The sequence below is a fragment of the Cucurbita maxima genome, unplaced genomic scaffold (genome assembly GCF_002738345.1).
Source record: "Cucurbita maxima cultivar Rimu unplaced genomic scaffold, Cmax_1.0 Cma_Scf00011, whole genome shotgun sequence".
NCBI classification, from domain to species: domain Eukaryota; kingdom Viridiplantae; phylum Streptophyta; class Magnoliopsida; order Cucurbitales; family Cucurbitaceae; genus Cucurbita; species Cucurbita maxima.
Window position 1 is genome coordinate 5,204,231 of NW_019272027.1, and position 8,180 is coordinate 5,212,410.

An 8,180-nucleotide genomic window follows, 5' to 3' on the forward strand; every position below is an offset into this window, starting at 1 on the left:
GAGAAAGACCCACGCTAATAGAAAAAAAAGAAAGCATATCCGCGGATGATAACGAGAGCAGTACCGATACCACCAATAGCATCCCTTCCAGTTCCCTTTACTAGTAAGGGGAGCCATCACCAGGGCCGATGATCCAACCCTATACCGAGATGCCCTTATTATTATGGGCGTGAGCCATAGCCGATGTTGGCTAGAAGCAGTCTCTGTTTTCGCTATGGAGCACCCCTTGTTTCAGATCGATATTGAGTTCCATATCCTCTGACAGATATTCCAGATGTAGAGACAGATCCAAAGCCATTTGATCGAGATCGAGTAGCTATAGCAGATCCATTTAGAGATCGGAGCGCCGTCCCGAGTACACCCATTTTAGTACCAACAATTCAAGGAATGGTCTTGATTTAACGAATATTTGTGTAATTAAGAGATATTTATGTAATCCCTCTAAATAAGGAAAAGATTCCCTAATAACTAGAGATTGATTCAAGAGATTTATATATATATATTATTACCTAGTATCTAGGGATTTAGCTAGATTTAATTTGACCTAGTATCTAAAGATTTTTTTAGCCTTTGTGTATTATAAAAGTAACATCTATCTCTATGAAAATAAACACAGAATTGAGAGCAAAATTGTTTATACTTGCAACATGGTATTAGAGCCTAAAACCAAACCCTAACTGAATCGGTTAAGTCTGAAAAGCTGCCGATCATCCATGGTGATCAAATTTCATTTGGAGCCTGAATAGCTGCAGACCTTTCTGTGCATTACTGTAAGTCCAATCGAGTATCACAGCAACCACCACTTCCAAACCATTGTTTTTTCCCCTAAAGCTTACCACAATTTTTCTAAAGTTTATCGCAAGTCCCAGGAATAAAGCCGCAAGTTACAAGTCCGCCGCAATTCCGCCGCAAGTTGCAAGTCCGCTACAATTCCGCCGCAAATCCGCAAGTCCACCGCTTTCAATCAATTTTGATATTTTGATAGTAGCTCGCCCCGCAAGTCTGCAAGTCCGCGAACCCACCAATACTAGTCCATACACATCACTGTAAAAAGCCCATCCATCATTACCACTACTTTATTACCGCAGCAAGCCCAACAAGCCCATCACCGTATAAGTTTATCCAACCATTCCCACTACGGCCAAAAATCCCCACTACTGCCATAGTCCATCTCTTAGATTCTTAGTCCCACTACAGCCAATAATTTCATCCATCACAGATTCATAGTCCCACAATTGCCAAAAGTCCATCAAGCCCATCTAAGCCAGCCTTAGCTAGTGATCCATACACAGTCAATCCATACATAGAGGATATACCTTGGTGACCCAGTCGCATATGCAGTAGCTCCAAATCGATACCCCAACCACGTGATCGAGACCTATACACCCCACCCCTTCGTATGGTTACAGGTCCAGTCCTTTTCGCATCGCAGTAGTTAGTAGGTGATCCAAGACTTGAGATAAAAGAGGCAGCAGATTCATATACTGACCTTAGTGATATAGATCGAGACCTAGATACAGAACGAGACCCGTTAGTGAGGTCCATATCGGTAATAGAAAGACCTGCCACAAAAAGCATTCGGAGCGGAAGTCGACCCTTTCCCCGCCATAATAGCACCACCTAGCTTCGCAGCATCGGTCTCGTAGTAGCACATATCTTTATTTAGTGATCGTTATAGGAATAATGAAACCAATGATAGAGTTGACCTAGCCTAGCGACATCCAACCCTTGTCTCCGACCGGAAGATAGAGACTACTTCATGTGCAACTTCAACATCTCCTCGAGGCCTTTTTTTCAAAACCCCCTTCGGAAAACACATTGGCTTTCACTCGACAGGATCCAAACAAGCAGAAAAATACACGTTACAGACGAAAGAAAGGTGGATGTTCAGTGGCGAATAGAGAGAGTGCAAGCTATGCAAAAACATAGGAGGTGTTCATGCCTGAAGTTTCTCATCAAGTAGAAGGTTCAACTTAAAGACATTGGTATGCGGGTGACTTACATGGGGTTTTGACCTAAGAGCCTATTCATGGTATATCGAAGACTTTTCATCGTAGTTCAGAAAGTTAGAAACTTTTATGTCACCTTTTTTCCTATTCTTCTGTTTTTGTTTTGTCGATCTTGTTGTTGAAGTCGAATCCTCTTCAACAGGAGGGAAATTTATGCCGTCCATACACAACCTAAAAGTGAAAAAAAACTCTAAACTGATAGAAGAGGAAAAACAGAAACATGGAGTTCCAAAAAGGTGGTTAACCTTTTAATTTTAGTAAGATTTTCAGCAAGTAACCTAGTCGATAGAAGATTTTAATGCTTACTTGGATCAATAAGCAAACTCATTTTCTTGAATTGCTAGTTGGCCTCCACTACCTAGTAAAAGTAAATAGGTGGTCTTTCTTCTTTAGGGAAAGCTATTCCTTGAGATACTACTCGTCTCGATAGTTCACTCTTGCTTCTTGTAGTTCTACCTTTCTAGAGTAAAGGCCCCGTAGAAGATCATAAAAAGGCCTTGAATAAGCTTTTCTTGATCGAGATTTTGGTCTCCTTTCTCTTTATATATAACATATACTAGAATATGGTTAGCTCTTTACTCGTTAGATGGGTTAGCTTTATGCACTTGTTCTTCCTCGGAGTAATTAATTGGTTGCGGCGGGTTCATCTCTTTCTCTAAAGGTCTTTTCAAGTGCACAATCTTACAAGACTACAAGTCAAGTCTCAGCAAGGAAGATTTTGGGCCCCAACGACAAAGGAACGGGCATTTTGGAGGACTAGCCCGCTTCCCATTACTCGACAAGGGAAATTCCTCGCACATAATTAAGGGAGCCATTGAAAGGCGACTGAAACACCAAAAACGACGACTACCCGAGCTATGATAGAGGCAAGAACACTTTCCGGCCAAGTCCCATTAATTGATCATAACGATATCGTGAAAATGCTGCATGGACCCATATATATAGAAAGAGAAAGAAAATTACCTTGATCGAGCCCGGGATCCTCTTGAAAATGGGAAGATCTAGGATAGGCGACCAACCTCCTGGAGAGAGCGATGTGCATGGACCAGGTGAGTAGGGATGCAGCTCCGTTCGCTCGTCGAGCCTGATAGGTGGTGGTATCACATCCTTCTCAAAGGAACCGTACGTGAGACTCTCGCCTCATACGGCTCCGTCCCGGCATCAGGACCTACCCTTTCCTTTGACCAACGGGTCCTCAAACCAACCTGTCCTCCCTTGATATTCCTCAGTAAGCACTTTCTTTTCATTCTATTCCTCAGTAAGCCCTTTCTTTTCATTCATTGATTGATTGAAGGTAGCCTTGCTTCCAAGTCCAAGCGCTAGCGGTAGAAGCTAGTCGCCAGAAGCGAACTTCCGGGCAACCTGTTAGAATATTAGTAAAGGCGCCTTACTCTCGATATAGTCAGGGGCCTTTTCTTGCTCGTTAGCGCTTTAGTTTGAAATAAGGACGTTTAGGCTTAACTAAGAGTCTCGTTAGGGTGGCTGGCTACTCGTTTAGTTTAGTATTGCTTTGGCTTCGCCGTCTCTATCTTCCTGGCGCGGGAGCTACCGCAACTAAAAGCAAATTAATGAAGGAAGAAGGCATTAGCATTAGAAAGACTACGAAGGCATTCTAGGCCGACTACAAGACTAGGACTACAATACAAGTCATGAGCGATAGCGAAGCTGGATCGTCTTTTTGATGTCAAAAGCCCCAAAACTAGCTATCTTATAGTAGACAACTAAGGCAAGCCTACTCAACAAATATCAATAGAAAAAACAACTACCTCACTCTCTAGTCTAGTAGTGGTTCAGATCTTGACCGGGTCCGAGCTTCCCAAGCTCTATGCTGTTGAGGAACTCCGCTTCAGTCTGACCCCCTTCTTGATTGACTATATTTGGGTCTTTGGAGTACTTTGGGATTATATTCTGCACCGAGGATTTGTGCTTGTGGGCTAGGGTGAATATAGCAGGCCAGCGGATTTGGTGGTCGACAATCGTTCGGACTTGGTAAAGGTTTTGCAGCACCTGTAGTAGGACAGAAGACTGATTGCGATGCCCGCAGACCAATTTACGATGTCTCCGTCGCTGACGTTCGTCAAGCAGGCCACGTGGATTGGCCAGGGTCTTCTTCGGCTAATGAGACCTCGATCCCAAAGCCTTCGGAGTATCTTTTTGATAGGCGCCTCGAGATGTATGGGGAATTTGCTGCTGATAGATCCCGCCCAGTGTCCTCCTCTTTGCCCCGCCGCCTTTCGACCCGCAGGAGTATACAATGACAACTTCCCGGCACTCATGCTCGATCGTGAAACTGCCTGTTGAACGTCCGATGGCGCCTTGCTCTGACCTGAGCTATGCAACAACAAGATCCCCCTTGATCTTTGCCGGATGTGCTTGACGGTCCCCCATAATACGCTCAAATGGGGACAAATTACTTTAGCTGTTCCAAGAGTCTCCGCTAGTTGAACCCCGTCCAGTAGACTCCCGCTTTGGCTTATCCCCTTCGTCAGCTCTTTTCTCAGGATATTATTACCTAGGTTCGTCAAGTTTGAATGGATGATGGAGCGTAGATGGCAAGCAGTTATATGGATACGGTGCTTTACTCGTAGATGCTTCTCTAGCTTTCACAAGAATTGTATGGGAGTCATCCTCGGAAGGACTTCCCGAATGATGGTACTAGGGAATTCTACCGTACTCCGTGCAACTATTGTTGTTGTTCCTGCAAAGCCTACCCAAAGGTTCATGCGGGATTGTAGGAAGTGGGCGATACGTTTTTATATTTCTATGAGAAGCTCTATGACACCCACGATTCCCAGTAGTAAGTCATCGGCATATCGCGCCTAACAAATCCTTATTAAGTAATGGGATTTTAAGGGGGCCAGCTGACGGTCTAGGCGTCTCTCTGACCTGATAACTAGTCTCGCCTCCCCGCCTAGCTCTATCGGCAGGCCTTTACTTTTGCAATATGTAAAGGTTCTCTCATGGCCAATTTCTTATTATAGCGTTCTCGACCATAAAATTCGGCCTGAGGGGTCAACCCGATGGCTTCTATGAGGAAGGTGGTGCAAAGGAGACTCGAGGGCTTGTTAAGGAAGGCGACAAGGGCTGGGGGTAAACCGAAAGGCATTTTCTGGTCCCCCCTAAGCCGTGAGGTGCTTGTGTGTGGGGTGTGCCACGACGAAACAAGGGAATGAAAGGCCGCTGTGCGTTGGAAGCTCTTTACTCTCCCCATAATGAGGGCTCTGTAGTCTTGGGGAGGGTTGAAGCTTGCTTCTTCTCTAGAGTTTGATTGGTTATCAATACGACCTGTCCTTAATAGAACAGATCTGATTCTCTGAACAATCAAAATGTCGTACTTCTGTTGGATCCTCCCTATCTCCTGATCAAGCTTGTGTAGGTAGATGTTGCCTGGTAGGGTCGATAGTAGTACACTGTGTGGGACGGATTAGTCAGGGCCCTTCTCACCTCCTACGAGTCGTCCACCGAAAAAGACTTGATGAATGGAGTAAAAGAACTTGGGATCGTCGGTCTCTTTCTTCAAGATTGAGATGTTGATTGATGGTGTGAAAACACTTCCTGATGTCGAATTCCAAAAACTAGCGAGAGGTTCCCCACTCTTCTTTGATCCGTCTTTGGGCTGAGTGGCGGCCTCTCCTCGAGTGGAAGTGCGATGTGTCTGAAAACTCGGGATCGTCAATGGATTCGAGTACCATTCTGATCGCCTCTTTCATGATCTTTTCTATAGGTCGAACTAGTATGAGCGGTCTAAACTTCGACCCTTCTTTCTTTCTTCATATTGTAAAGGGGAGCAAAGCCCCTTTTTTGCTTCCTCTATTGATAGATCAAGGACCCTCTGTCATTTCAGTGACTCATAGGGCTTCCCTCAACTCAGTCTTTTTGGTTCTTGAGAATGGTCGCCACCTCTCCTAGGACCAGAATGATTATCCCTGCCCGTTGGGTTTACATCCATCCCTGAATCTCGTCGGGTACTGTTCACTTCCCCGCCATTCTTGTAACCGTTACCTATAATCCGCATAGGTGTGTCCACACCCCCTTGAGTGGACAAGAAAGAAAGGAGATTTCTCGGAGCAACTTCCCAGGTTCCACTAGGAGTCAACTTTCCCGTATGAGCATTCGGTACATGTATCAGTCTGTGGAAGAGTGAAAGGGGCACCACTACTAAGGATCTCCTCCCTAATCTTAGATAGGTCGTCTAAGGGTTCGCCGCGGTTCATTGCTGTGCTTACACACTAGGCTACCCTTCTCCGAATGCTCCGTGGGACCACCTACCACTAGTCTTCGACAGGAGGGGTTTATTGCACAAAAACGCATGGACGCAGGCCCCAGAAGAGGGAAGCCCAACGAATCTCAGATGCAAAGTCCCGTACCTCAATAAGATCATATTGGCATACTCTCCCAAAAAAAAAAAAAAAAAGAGCAGACCCCATTGAAGACGAGAGTGAGGTACAACAAGGTCATTTCTGTCTACCACCCTTCTCACAGAGCCGTACGTGGACGTTACCGCTCATACAGCTCCCCGCCAACAAGCAGTTAGCCTTCCTCTACAAAGAATGGAAGTGTTAATGAATAGACATCAAATAGAGGAATTCACTTTTTCTTTTCAGCAAGCCACATCTCAGATACGGGGCATCCCTTTCACAGAAACCTATGGATCCACCCCAGCACCTTGTGATCTTTGAGAAGATCATTACGAGCCCTCTCCCTATCAGTAAAGCAGCTTCGTTCCTCTCCGGTCCATAATCTTTTATCTTTTCTTTCCTCTCCATCAATGTTTTTGTAGATTGAGAAAATTCCATGGTGGATCAGGACGAGAATGAGTTTGGGAATCCAGGCAGGACATACTCATCCTGGAGCTTCCGCTCTCCTCTGGGGAAGAGTTTATATATATATATATATATATCTCGAGAGGTGAGGAGAGGCAATGAAATTGTGAGACGAGAAGAGGGTAGTCCCCTGACCGATTTCTCAAAATCTAAGGAAGATCTGACCCTGAACAAGAAGAAGAAGCTCTCGATGTGAGATCCTCAGGAAAAGAAAGAAGAGGAATTGGATGCCTCAAAGCAGCAGCCCCCGGATAAGCCTTAAAACACACACACACACACACACACCTCTTTTTCACTAATAAAGCCGGACACAAACAAAAGAAAGAAGAAAAGGCCATGATGATGATCCCATCTGAGTTTTCGACCTGATTGATGCGCTCCTAGCTCGCCTACATACCAGAAAAAGAAAAAGAATCTCTATATTACTTTGATCAGAGAATCCTTGGTTTGATCGACGAACTACGTGGGAAATATGAGATCTAGGCAAGCCGCTACATCTTTTCCCCTTGCCCTTGAACGATAGAAGAACTACTGAGATTCTCTTAGATAGCGATCGCATCTATGGTCAATCAATAGGTCTGCGAATCTATTCTTCTATACTACAAGAAATCGCCATCTCGTAGTACCACCACGACACCGATTCTCGTTCTTTTTTCGAGCCCCCCATGCCGGCTGTGACTTCGACTTAGAGTATGATGAATGAGTGGAAAGATCTTTATAGAAGTTCCCTGTCCGATCCAACCAAAGAGTTAGTATCTCAAAAATCAATCATATATATTAGAGGTAGAACTGCGAGTTTTTTCAGAAAAGACTTCCCCCTATCCGAATCCCATGAGTGACGAAGCGCGAGATGAGCCATAACGGGCGAATCGACTACAACTCATCTATAAAGAACTCTTATTTTTTTGGTCTATTTGCAATCAGGCTTTTACCGTACTAGCTAGTAAGAAGGTGTTCCCGAAAGGGGACGAAACCCGTCTAAGATCCTGTGTGCCGGCTTAGTAGCGCATAAACAAAAGATGTAGCCTAAGCTACACTCAATATTCAACCAACCTATGATCGATCCATTAATTCTTTCAACTTACTATCAATCCACCATGTCTTAGGTTCTCATTGCGGGAGATCTTGGAACGTGCCCTGTGAATGTGCATACAAAGAGGGTCACTATTCGCCTACTACTAAGTTAAGTAAAGGCAGAGAGTGGATTCTAGATTATATCAGTCGGGTAGGCTGGACTGGGGTTCTGGAAAAATCTCTACGAATTCTTCTTTGCAAGAGACATCCCTGGGTGGTTTAGTGATGTGGCAACCTTGCTGGGATCTACAGATCGAATAATTAGTTTACAAGA

At 44.7% G+C, this 8,180-nt stretch overlaps 1 pseudogene; it reads left to right on the forward strand.

The window, feature by feature from the left end:
• Window positions 1–3,000: 3,000 nt before the first annotated feature.
• Window positions 3,001–7,834, forward strand: LOC111486607 (annotated as a pseudogene).
• Window positions 7,835–8,180: the final 346 nt, after the last annotated feature.